Source organism: Carlito syrichta, unplaced genomic scaffold (assembly GCF_000164805.1).
Source record: "Carlito syrichta isolate Samal-C Ts95f unplaced genomic scaffold, Tarsius_syrichta-2.0.1 Scaffold143284, whole genome shotgun sequence".
Taxonomy (NCBI): domain Eukaryota; kingdom Metazoa; phylum Chordata; class Mammalia; order Primates; family Tarsiidae; genus Carlito; species Carlito syrichta.
The window spans coordinates 713,303-727,449 of record NW_007087380.1 but is presented as its reverse complement, the minus strand read 5'-3'; the positions used below and the strand labels follow the sequence as shown (position 1 = coordinate 727,449).

Here is a 14,147-nt window from a genome sequence, read left to right as displayed (position 1 = left end):
CAATCCACTCACCTCAGCCTCCCAAGGCACGGGATTACAGGCTGAGCCACCGATCCCGGCAAAATGTTTTTTAATTAAGATATGTACCTTAAAAAATTTTTTTTTAATTTTAAAGATGTGACTGGGTGCCGTGGCTCATGCCTATAATCACAGCACTTTGGGAAGCCAAGGTGAGAGGACTACCTGAGCCCATGGATTGGAGACCAGCTTGGGCAACTTGGCGAGACCTCATCTCGATCATAAATCAAAAAAATTAGCCGGGTGGGGTGTCACACACCTGGAGTTCCAGCTATTTGGAAGGCTGAGGTGGAAGGATTACCTGAGCCCAACAGGTTGAGCTGCAGTGCCCATGAGTATGCCACTGCACTCCAACCTGGGTGACAAAGTGAGACTCCAACTCAAAAATAAAAATAAGTAAAATAAAGATGTGGGGTACAATTCAGGATTAGGTATACGAATGGTCATTGTGAATTTAAAGTTTGGGCCTCACTTTAGACCTTTTTTAAAAATTATAAATAATGCTATTGCACACATTATAGACTACAATATAGCATGAACATAGCTTTTGTATATGCACTGGAAACCCACAATGTTTGTGTGACTTCCTTTATTAAGATACACACTTTATTTTGGTGGTCTGGAACCAAACCCATAATGTATCTAAGGTATGGCTGTACTTGAAAGGAGCAGGCAGAACAATGACCAAGACAAATAAAGGTCTAAGAGAAGTTTGTGTTCCCACAAGCCAGTGCAAAACAACTTCATAATACAAGGAGCACAAAGAAGAATCTTTTGGGGGTGTGTGTGTGTGTGTGAAAAACCAAACCTCAAAAACCCACTTTAATTCCGGCCTAACAACGCCAGGTGCAATGTCTGGGGACAGGCTCTGGGTACAATGCTGTGTGGCGACCACTCACACACGGCTCTGAGAAGGCCCCCAAGGGGGGGACTTACCTTCAGTAGTCTGAGCCAAGGGGGGAAGGGGTGGCCCCAGAATGGGGACAGGGGCAGGCATGGGGGAAAGGTGTTACTTCTTGGCAAAGGAGATCTTCATGGCTTTGTTCTGGGTGATCTTAAAGACCTGCAGGGTGTCACAAGCTGCCCCTGCCTGCATCTCGTTGTCAGACTCCATGAAGGGGATGTTGTGCCGCCGAGGGACCAGACTGATCTCCTTGAAGCCAGCAAACTTGAAAAGCATGGGCAGCATGAGCTCGTTGGCCTCCTCTGGCAGGTTGATGATTCGGTGGATTCTCAGAAAGAGGCTGGGCAGGTGGTATCTGTCCCTGCATGAGCTGCTGCAAAGGCATGGCCCCTGGTGGGATCTGGCCAGGTGCAGGGCCTGGTGGTGGAATCATGCCAGGGTCAGCATGCAGGGTGGCTGGCCAGGCATGTGGTTCATGAGGCAGGGTGCCTGATTCATTGGTGTCATGCCCAGAACAGATCCCTGGACAGCCCCCACCATGGGGGAAAGGTGCTACTTTTGGTGGCCTGGAACCAAACCACCAGGCTGCTCCACCCTGCACAGCCTTTTTCAAAGCTAGGGTCTCCTGGCTCTTGGGCTTCCCCCTCTCCCGCTTGTGGTCCTGCTCCACAAAGGTGCCCTTCATCTTGGCAATGATATCTGAGTCGGTCTTGGTATACTGGATGTGCATGGGCTAATTAGAAAGGGAAACCCTGCATGGAGTGCAGGGCATTGGTGGCGCTGCTGATTTCCTTAAAGATGACAAAGGCCTGGTCTCTCATCTTCAGGCTCCGTGACACCAAGATCTGGCCAAACTGTGAGAAGATGGCATACAGGGACTTCTTTAGCTCATCTTTCTTGATCTTCTCATTGAGATTGTTGATATGGTATGGTTGGGACAGGTCTCGGGAATAGCCATGGAGTGAAGTGCTAAGGTAGGGTTTCAAGGAGGAAAAGGGCGACTTTAGCCCTGGGATTCTCCAAATGCTTTGTCCTGATGCTGGGTGAATGGGCTGCTCAAGGATCTTCCTTCCTAGAGGAAATCAGGTAAGACGGGAGTGGGGAGAAGGATGGAGGAACAGTTTGGGTGACAAAGCCTGCATATGATGCCGCTTCTCCTGCCCGTGTGCTGGGAGAACTCTCCAAGAAGAATCTTTAGAACAATCTGGACATGCAGCATACCTGCAAAAATGAAAACAAACACATATATGAGCAACAACAACAACAAATGTAGTTATAATAGGGGGACTAAATTAGCCCTAGACTAAATGTATCTCTAGACCAACCCTAACAAATCTTAAAGTCAAGTCTCAAAAAGATCAAACAATTGTGAGCCAGAGCCAAACCCAACACTATTTAAAGGAATACAACAAAATCCAGCAGCTATCAACATAAAATTTACAATGTCCAATATCCAATTTAAAAAACTATCAGGCATAAACAGAAGCAGAACAATATGACCTATAAGCAAGAGAAAAGCCAATCAATAGAAAGAGACTGAGACAGCAGAGATGATGGAACTATCAAATAAGTTAGCAAGGTATGGTCTATGTGTACAAGAAGATAGAGAAAAATATGAACATGACGAGAAGAGGTGGAAATTTTTTAAAAATACACTTTTGAGCCAGGCTCGGTGGCTCAGCCGGTAATCCTGTGCCTTTGGGAGACTGAGGTAAGTGGATTTCCTGAGCCCACAGGCTCGAGACCCACCTGGGCAGTGAGACCTCATCTCTACAATTAAAAAAAAAAAAATCAGCCAGGCGTGGTAGTGCATGCCTGTAATTCTGGCTACTTGGAAGGCTGAGGCGGAAGGATCGCCGGAGCCCAGCAGGTTGAGGCTGCGGTGGCTGGAAGCGGCCACTGCACTCCAGTCTGGGCGGCAGAGTGAGACTCCAACTCAAAAAAAAAAAAAAAAAACACTTTTGGAAGTTTTAGAGGTGAAAAATATATCTGAAATAAAAACACACTAGAATGGATTAACATTACGTTAGATGCCGCAGAACAGAAGATTAGTGAACTTGAAGGAAGAGCAATAGCAATTATCCAAAATGAAGCACAGAGAAAAACTATAGAAAAAACAAAACAAACCAAAGAACAAAACATTAGTAACCAGTGAGAAAATATCAAATGGTCTAACATATGTGCAATTGGAGCTTCAGAAGAAAGAATGGTTTAAAAAAAGGGTGTGTGGGGGGGGGATTTTGTCAAAGCTGAGAACTATAAACACTTCAATGCAAGAAGCTGAAAGAGACCCTCGCTGAATAAATATGAAAAAAATAACACCACATCACATCATAATCAAATTGCTAAAAACTAATGATGAAAAAATCTTATGTCAATGAAAGACAAATTATGAATCGAGAAAAAAGGTAAGAATGACAGTACATTTCTCATAAAAAAAACTATGCAAACCTGAAGACACTGAAGAGATATCTTTAAAGTAGTGAGGAAAAAAAAATCTGCCAATGTAGAATTCTTTACCCAGCAAAAAATAACTTTCCAAAGTTAAAGTGTAACAGATTTGTTTAAGACAAATAAAAGCTTAGAAAATTTATTGCCAGTAGTCCTGCACTATAAGGGAAGTTCTTCAGGTGGAAGGAAAATGATACAAGACTGAAAGTTATGTCTATGAAAAGAAAAAATCACCACAATTGATAAGTATATAAGTAAAGAAAAAGATACTTTTCTCACTTAATATTTTTATGTAAAAGACAATTCACTGTTCAAACAAAAATAATGTGGGTTGTATAGCATATTTAGAAGTAAAATGTATGACAAAATGACACACAAGATAGGAAAGGGGAAATGGAAGTATGAGATTCTTGGACTATGCATGTGGTTGTGTAGTATTATTTTTAAAGATGGAATGTGACAAGGTAAAGGTATATATTATAAAACCCAGAACAGCTAATTTTAAAAAATGAAGAGATTTAATGAAGATAAAATTAAATCATAAAAACTTAATTCAAAAGAAAGCAGAGAAAGCAAACAAGAAAAAGCAAGTGCAACACATAGAAAACAAATGGATATCAGCCTAGGCAAGATAGTGAGACCTCATCTCTACAAAAAAACAAAAACAAAAACAAACTTAAAACAAGTTGGGAATGGTGTTATGCACCTGTAGTCCCGTTACTTGGGAGGCTGAGGTAGGAGGATCACTTAAGCCCAGGAGGTCAAGGCTGCCATGAGCTGTGATCATGCCACTGTACTGCAGCCTGGGTGACAGAGAACCTGACTCAAAATAAAAAGAAAGAAAGCCAATGGATAGATAGTAGATTTAAACCCACTCATATCCATGATTAGACCAAATGTAAACGGTATAAACACATTAAAAGGCAGAGATTATTGCCAGGTGCAGTAGTATGCACCTGTAGTCCCAACTACTCAGGAGGTTGAAGCAGGAGGATTACTTGAAACCAGGAGTTTGCAGCTGCAGTACACTATGATCGCACCTGTGATTAGCCACTGCACTCCAGCCTGAGCAACATAATGAGGTCATGTCTCTTTAAAAAAAAAAGAAAGAGATTATCTGGTTAGATAATACCATTTATGGCAAGATTTGACTATATATTACCTATAAGAAACCTTAAACATAAAGACACAGGTCAAAGTAAAAGGTTGGGGAAATGCGTCTCATGAAAATACTAATCAAAGGAAAGCTAGAGAAGACCTAATCAAAAGACTCAGGCTTTCTGATTTCAAAACTTACTACAAAGCTACCACAATCAAAACAGTGTGGTATTGACATAAAAACAGACATATAGGCCAATGGAATAAAATTGAGAGTCCATAAAAAATTCATGCTCTCTGGTCAATTGATTTTTCAACAAGGGTGGCAAGGCCATTCAATGGGGGAAAGAATAGTCTGTTCAACAAATGGTGCCAAGACAACTGGATATACACATGCCAAAGAATGAAGTTGGATCCCTACCTCAAACCACATACAAAAATTAAAATGGATCAACAACTTAAATATACAAGCTAAAACCACAAAATTCTTAGAAGAGATCATAGGGGTAAATCTGCATGACCTTGTATTTGGCAATGGATTCTTAGGACACCAAAACATGTGAAACAAAAGAAAAGCAGATTAGAAGAAATGATTATAAAAAACCTTTAAAAAGAAAAATAGGGCAACCCCTTTGGGTCCCCTCCCATTGTGGGAGCCTTTCTGTTCTCTTTCTCAAATCCTGCTTTCTCAAAAAAAAAAGAAAAAAGAAAGAAAAAAAGAAAAATAGATAAAATGAACTTCATCACAATTTAAAACTTTAGTGCCCCAAAGGACATTATGCAGAAAGCAAAAAGACAATCTGCATAATGGGAATAAATACTTGCAAATCATATATCTGATAAAAGTCTAATATCCAGAATATATAAAGAATGCTTACAACTCAGCAACCAAAAGACAACCCCACTTAAACATGGACAAAACCCAATTATGATTTTTGAATAGACATTTCTCCAAAGAAGATATTAAAATGGCTAACAAGCACACATAAGTAGGCTCAACATCATTTAGTCATTAGGGAAATGCACATCAAAACTGCAAGGAGAGACCACTTTACACCCACAGGATGGCTATAATTGAAACTAATAGAATGAGAACTCACTCATTACTGCAAGATCGGCAGCAGCCATGTAGGAGGAATGTGTCCCTATGACGCAAACCCCACTCACTAGGCCCTATCTCCAACACAGTGGATCAAATTTCAACTTCAGGCCTCAGGGGACGAACAACCAAGTATAGCGGGGAGGATCTGGAGAAACTGGAACCCTCGTACATTGCTGATGGGGATGTAAAATTGTGCAGCCATTGTGGAAAAGTTTGGTAGTTCCCTAATAAGTTAGTCATAGAATTACCATATGACCCAGCAGTTACAGTCCTCCACACATATTCAAAAGAATAGAAAACAGACTTTCAAACAAAAACAGGCACATAAACATTTACAGCCGACGTGGCTATTCACAATAGCCAGAAGGTGGAAACAGCACAAATTTCTATTAGCTGACAAAATGCAGCACAGGCTTACCATGGAATATTATTTAAACGTAAAGAGGAATAAAGTGCTGACACATGGATAAATCTTAAAAGCATCATGGAAATGAAGTAAGCCAGGCACAACAGGCCAAATGTTGTGTGATTCCATTTTTATGCAATACCAGAATAGGCAAATCCATAACAAGGGCAGAGGGAAGTGAGGAGTGTGGAGAGATTACTCAACGGGCAGCGGGTTTGTTTTTGGTGTATGAAAAGATTCTGGAACTCGAGAGAGGTGATGGATGCACAACATTGTACTAAATGTCACTAATGGTAAATGTTATGTATATTATATCACAAGAAAGAAAAGAAAGCTGAGGTATCAAAGTAGATTTTAGAATAAGGACTATTTCCAGGGACAAAGCGGAACATATCATAATGACAAAAGGCCAATTAACCAGAAGGATTAAAACTGTAAGCATGTATGTATCTAATAACAGCTTCAGAATGCACAAGGCAAACAGCACTAGAAAGAGAAATTCACGGCAGCAAAAACATGGAACCAACCATGCTGCCCATCAAAGTTGGACTGGATAAAAAAATGTGGTACATATACACAATGTAATATTATGCAGCCATAAAGAAGGACAAACATATGGACTTCACAGCAACTTAGATAGATTTAGAGTCGATAACACTCAGAGATTTATCACAGAAACAAAGAACAGAATACCATATGTTCTCACTCATAAGCGGACCTTGAACAATTATCATAATACTATAAGAAAGAGATTGGTTGTAGTGGGAAACTGCCAGGGAAGGGGGAGGAATGAATTGGCAGTTGAGGGAATCTGCCAGGGGACAGGGAGCACACTTCATCAACAAGGGTACCTGCATAATGAACATTTTATACCTAACCCTGAATTGTACCCCACATCTTTAAAAATAAAAAAGGAGAAATTGATAAATTCGCACTTATACTTGGAGACCTCAACACTCTTTTCTCAGTGATGAACAGAACAAGTAGACAAATAATAAGAATATAGAAGACTTGACCAACACTACCAACTAACTTGCCTAAAATGACATTTAGACAACACTACGCCCAACAGCAGTGGGATACATATTCCTTTCAAATGCACATAGAACATTCACCGAGATGGATTGTACTCTGAGCTACACATGGAGTCTCACTAAATTTAAGAAAAATTGAAATCATACAAGGTAGTTCTCTGACCACAATAGAATTAATCAGAAATCAATAATAGAAGAATTAAAAAAAAACCACTTCTAAATAATCTATGTGTAAAGAATAAATTACAAGAGAAAATAGAAAATACCTTGATCAGAATGAAAACAACAACATATCAAAATTTGTGGGCTACAGTTAAGGCAATGTTTGGGGAAAATGTGTAGGTTTGAACACATATTAGAGTCAAGTAAAGTCACAAATTAATGATTTAACTTACCAATTTAAGAAGTAAGTACAAGTGCAAGAAAGGAAGGAAACAATAAGGAAAGGGGTAGAAATCTATGCTAAACCGGGCTCGGTGGCTTAACCTGTAATCCCGTGCCTTTGGGAGGCTGAGGTGAATGGATTGCCTGAGCCCGCGGGTTCGAGACACGCCTGGGCAACTTGGCGAGACCGCATTTCTACAATAAATCAAAATTTAGCCGGGCGTGGTAGTGCACGTCTGTAGTTCCAGCTACTTGGAAGGCTGAGGCGGAAGGATCGCCGGAGCCCATCAGGTTGAGGCTGCGGTGGCCAGGAGCGGCCATTGCACTCCATTCTGGGTGACAGAGTGAGACTCCAACTCAAAATAAATAAATAAAAAAAATAAAAAATCTATGCTAGAATACAGAATATTAAATACAGAAAATAAAATTATTAAAAGCTGGCTCTTGGGAAAATACAAATAAAATTGATAAACTTCTTTTCCCTTAAAAAAAATGGTTGACTGGATGCAGTGGCTTATGCCTAAAATTCCAGCACTTTGGGAGGTCTAGGTGAGAGGATTGCCTGAGCCCACAGGTTCGAGACCAGCCTGGACAACTTGGCAAGACCTCATCTCTATAATAAAATAAAATAAAAAATTAGCCAGTCATGGTGGTCCATGCCTGTAGATCCAGTTATTTGGAAGGCTAAGGCAGAAGGATTGCCAAGCTCAGCAGGTCAAGGCTGTGGTGGCCGTGAGTGTGCCACAGCATTCCAGCCTGGGTGGCAGAGTGAGACTCTGACTCAAAAAAAAAAAAATTTTTTTTGTAGCTCTAGCTATGTTGCTCAAGTTGGTCTCGAATTTCTGGTCTCAAGCAGTCCTCCTGCCTCAGCCTCCCAAAGTGCTGGGGTTACAGGCATGAGTCACTGTGCCCAGCCTAAAATTGATAAACTTCTAACCAGACTAATCAGGAAAGACGAAAGATACAATTAATATAAGGAATAAAAGGAAGATATTGCCACATATCCTACAGACATTTTTTTAAAGTTAAAGGAATATTATAAAAATATTTATGCCAATAAACCTGACACCTTAGAGGAAATTAACAAATCCCTTGAACGACATAAACTACCAAAGCTCACTGAAAGAAACACAGATAACCTGAATAGCCCTATGTTTTTTGAAGAAATTATAAATGAATATTCCCATATCTATCTGTTACAGAAATAATTTTCTAAGTATAATACTAAATATAATAAAGTCTTCCAGAGAATTGAATAGGAGAGAGTGCTTCCAAAACCATTTAATGAGACTATCACTACTTTGTTACAAAACCAGACAAAACTATTACAAGAAGAAAAAACTATCAATATCTCTAATGAATATTGTTGCAATAATCCTTAATATTTCAGGAAATTGAATCTAGCACAATACAAAAAGAATATTACCTCATGACCAACTGAAATTCATCCCAAGAATACAAGAGAAGTTTAACATTTGAAAATCAATCAATGTAATGCAACACTGGAAGATGGAAAAAAAAAAAACCACAACATTATCTCATTAGATTTAGAAAAAGCATTTAACAAAATTCAGGACCCATTTATAATAGAAATTCTCAGCAAATTACAAATAAAAGAGAAATTGCTCAAACTAATAAAGGAAAAACTATGTTACACCTAAATCTACCATCATACTTGACGGTAAAAGGCTAAATAATTTCCCTTTAATACAAGGAAGAAGGCAAGAATGTCTGTCTGATATCATGCTTATATTTAATATTGACTGGCTGGCCGGGCACGGTGGCTCATGCCTATAATCCCAGCATTTTGGAAGGCCAAGGTGAGAGGATTCCCTGAGCCCACAGGTTCGAGACAAGCCCGGCAACTTGGCGAGACTTCATCTCTACAATAAATCAAAAAATTAGCCAAGCATGGTAGCGCGTGCCTGTAGTTCCAGCTACTTGGAAGGCTAAGGTGGAAGAATCACCTGAGAACAGGTAGAGGCTGCGGTGGCCGTGAGCGTGCCACTGCACTCCAGCCTGGGCGATGGAGTGAGACTCCGACTCAAAATATATAGAATATATATATGTATGTGTGTGTATATGTGTGTATGTGTATATATATATAGTCTATTGACTATATATATATATATATAGTCAATAGACTGGCCTGGAAGTTAATTGCCAGTACAACAAGGTAAAAAAGAAAATGAAAAAGGAGATAATAGGCATAAGTATTGTAAAGAAAGACACATAAAATGGTCTTTATTTACAGATGACATGACTATACAAATAGAAATTAATAGAGAATCTATAAGGTATTAATAAACTTAGCAAGGTCATGGGATTCAAGGTTAATGTACCAATATAATTGCATTTCTACAAACTAAGAACACACAATTGAAAATTGAAATGGAAAAATCACTAACACTTACAATAGCATAAAAGCTATGAAATATTTGGAGATAAATGTATCAAAATATGTGCAAGATCGGAACACGAAAAACTACAAACCATTTTGAGAAAAAATTTTAAAGACCTAAATAAATGAAGAGATAGCATGTTCTTGGACAAAAAATTCAATATTGTTAAGATGTCAACTATCCCCAAATGGGTTTATAGATTAAATGAAATTCTAACTAAAATCTTATCAATTGTTTTTTGGGTGGGATTTGACAAGCTGACTTTAAAATTTATATTATTTTAAGTGACCTCAAATAGCCAAAACAACTTTGGTAAAGAAGAATTCAGTCGATGGATTCATATTACTCAAGAATTACTATAAAGCTACGGTAATTAAAATAATGTGTTGGTGTCAGGCTCTATGTGGCAAGGGAACACAGTAGAGAGTCCTGAAACAGACCTACTCATATGTGGTCACCTGAATTTTAACAAAGATGACAAGGGAATTCAATGGAGAAAAAGTCTCGTTACAAAATGTTCTGAGCAAATGTATAGCCATATGTGACAACAGTGACAAGATCAACCTTGACCCTCTCATCTCAGACCAAACAAGAATTAACTAAAAATGAATGATGGACTTACTGATAAGAGCTCAAATTAAAATTTATAGATGATAGCATTGGAGGAAATCTTTGTGACCTGGGGTTTGGCAACTCTCCAATAAGACACAGAAAACATAAGAATAAATATCGTGAAGGAAAATATTGATTAATTTGACTTAAAAAGAATGAAAAACTTCCACTCTTTAAGAGATATTGGTTTTGTTTGTTTGTTTGTTTTTGGTTTTTTTGAGTTGGAGTCTCACTCTGTCACCCAGACTGGAGTGCAGTGACCTGCTGGGCTCCGGCGATCCTTCCGCCTCAGCCTTCCAAGTAGCTGGAACTACAGGCGCACTCTACCACGCCCGGCTAATTTTTTTGATTTATTGTAGAGATGAGATCTCGCCAAGTTGGCCAGGCAGGCCTCGAACCCCGGGCTCAGGTAATCTGCTCACCTCAGCCTCCCAAAGCGCGGGATTACAGACTGAGCCACCGAGCCCAGCTAGGAGATATTGTTAAAAAAAATGAAAAGACAAGCCTTAGGCCCAACAAATCTGATAAGGACTCACTCCTACAACTCCCTACAACTCCTACAACTCAATAACAAAAAACAAAATATGTAAAATATTGAAAAATGAAATGGGCATTTCACTAAGGAAGATATACAAGTGGCAAAAAACACTATTGTTCATTATTGTCATCAAGAAAGTGCAAGTTATAATACTGTCACTAGAATGACTAAAGTTACAAAGATTAGATTGCCAATTGTCAGCAAGAATGTGGAGCAAGTTGGAATCTCACACATTGCTCATGGGAAGATAAAAAGGTCCAACTACTTTAGAAAACAGTTTGGCAGTTTCATATAAAATTAAGCATTACACTAACATTATGACCCAGTAATTCCATTTCCCAGTTTACCCAAAAGAAATAAAAACATATGTCCACACAGATTCCTGTATGTGCATGCACATTTATAAGAACTTAATTCAGCTGGGCTCAGTGGCTCAGCCTGTAATCCCAGCACTTTGGGAGACTGAAGGGAGTGGATTGCCTGAGCCTGTGGGTTCAAGACGAGCCTGGGCAACTTGGTGGGACATCATCTCTACAATAAATCCAAAAATTAGCCGGGTGTGGAAACACATGCCTGGAGTTCTAGCTACTTGGAAAGCTGAGGCAGAAGGATCGCCTGAGCCCAGCAGGTCGACGCTGAGGTTGTGAGTGTGCCACTCCAGCCTGGGCGACAGAGTGAGTCTCCAACTCCAAAAAAAAAAAAAAGAAAGAAAAGAACTTAATTCACAATATTCCAAAATTGGAAACACTCCAAAAGTCCATCAACTGGTGAATGGATAAGCTGCATTCACACGATGAACACTATTTAACAATAAAAACAAACACATTATTATAGTAATTCATTCAACAACATGGGTGAACCTCAAATGAAAGAAGATAGACACAAAAGACTACAGACGGTGTGAATTCAACTATCTAAATTTCTAGAAAAGGCAAAATTGGAGTGACAGAAAGCAGACCATTTGTTGGCAAGGGACGGGTCAGGACAAGGGACATGAGGAATCATTGAGGGTATGGGCGATGATACCATTTTATATCATAATTGTGGTGGTGGTTACACTTGTCAGACTCATCAAATTATACTCTAAAAGTGCTGAGTGTGTATTTTATACCTCATTAAGCTTCCAAGAAGAGGAGATGGAAGAAGAAGAGGAGGAGGAGTCACAGGGAGGGGGTGAGGAAGAATGTGTTCATGTGGATATTGGATTTATGAGTTTGTATCGTAAGTTTCTTCGTCTGCTTTATATTTAATTTTTCATTTCAAAATATGCCCCAAAATATGAACTTGAGATGAAAGTCGCAAGAGAAGAATATTTCAGATTTCATGTCCTGGGTTACTTTCATGCGAGCACTTCTCTGTGTGATCTCTTCGGGTAAGTAGCACCAGGAATTTACTATTTAAGTATTTATCTATTTAGTCATGCTGTATGTGTGTATATGAATGTATTTGTTACCTAAGTATTTTCATCACTGAATGATTTTCTTGAGTAAGTGCTAGAGTGATGGTGAGGTTGGAGTTAGGAGCAAAGCTGGTATACAGTGCTTTGCCAAGGAATCCATTTAGATGGGTTGAATTATATAACGTGAGTGTTTTGCCCCCATTGTACTCCCGAGAGCAGGGTGGATCACCAGCAGCTCTCTGGAGCCACTTGCGGAAATTTGGCCAGGGTTCTTGCTCTTGTCGCGTCTGCTCACACCAGCATGGTCTGATTGGAAATACAGCCTCAATCTGTGCTGCCAGTGTTTCCATCAGCACGCAAAGGATAATGGTTTCATTAAGTTGGACTGAGGGATCTTCCTTGAATGAATTATCCAAGGCATCCACCCAATGAAAGCATGCTAGCTCCTTGTACATAAAATAAAACATTCTGACCAGGTGTGGTGGCTCATGCCTGTGATCCCAGCACTTTGGGAGGTCGAGGTGAGAAGACTTCCTAAACTCAAGGGTTCCAGATAAGTCTGGGCAACTTGGCGAGACCTCACCTCTACAATAAATAAAAAAATTAGCAGGGAGTGGTGGCTTGTGCCTGTAGTTCCAGCTACTTGGAAGGTTAAGGTGGAAAGATCGCCTGAGCCCAGCAGGTTGAGCTCGCGGTGGCTGCGAGCATGTCACTGCATTTCTGCCTGGGCAACAGAGTGAGACTCCGACTAAAATAAAATAAAATAAAATAAAAAAATATCCTTCAAGCCGGGCTCGGTGGCTCAGCCTGTAATCCTGCACTTTGGGAGGCTGAGGTGAGTGGATTGCCTGAACCCGCAAGTTCGAGACCCACCTGGGCAACTTGGCGAGACCTCATCTCTACAATAAATCAAAAATTAGCCGGGCGTGGTAGTGCGCATCTGTAGTTCCAGCTACTTGGAAGGCTGAGATGGAAGGATCGGCGAAGCCCAGCAGGCCAGGGCTGCGGTGGCCAGGAGTGGCCACTGCACTCCAGTCTGGGCAACAGAGTGAGACTCCAACTCAAAAAAAAAAAAAAAAAAATCCTTCAAAAAATTATAGAGTATGAAATTGATTAAAGCTGTTTTATTTTATAATACCATCTACTACCCTCACCCAATAATCAGAAAGACCTATTAATAGACCCTAACCTTCAAATGTAAAAGTAATTCAAATGTTATTAGAATCCACCCACAGAAGATGCTCATATTTGGTTTTATACTTCTCAAGAGTTTTGCAACATTTTAGGACAGTCTCTTTTGCATGGCATCCTCACTAATACAACATTGTCAAAGCCAAGCACGCTGTTGTTACTTGTAAGGAGTGGGGTGCCTTCAGTTTTCATTATGACTTTCATTTTGATACCACTTCAAGCTTAGGAAAATGGGCTTCCACATTTTAAGCAATGGTGAATGCCTTTCTGGTAAAAAGGTATACTATAGGTTAGGGAGACATCCTTGGAGGCTTTTGAAATGATAATATTTTTGTAATGATCCCTTAACATATATGGTTGTGGCTCAAACCTGTAAACCCAGCACTTTGGGAGGCTGAGGTGAGAGGATTGCCTGAGCTCAGGGATTCAAGACCAGCCTGAGCAACTTGGTGAGACCTCGTCTCTACAATAAATCAAAAAACAAGCCAGGCGTGGTCATGCGTGCCTGTAGTTCCAGCTACTTGGAAGGCTGAGGTGGAAGGCTTACCCAAGCCCAGCAGGTTGAGGCTGTGGTGGCCGTGAGTGTGCCACTGCCCTCCAGCCTGGGC

The 14,147-nt window shown here is 40.0% G+C and overlaps 1 pseudogene; it reads right to left on the bottom strand.

Annotated features, from left to right (window-relative positions):
* Positions 1-1,027: 1,027 nt before the first annotated feature.
* LOC103251639 lies at positions 1,028-1,880 on the bottom strand (annotated as a pseudogene).
* Positions 1,881-14,147: the final 12,267 nt, after the last annotated feature.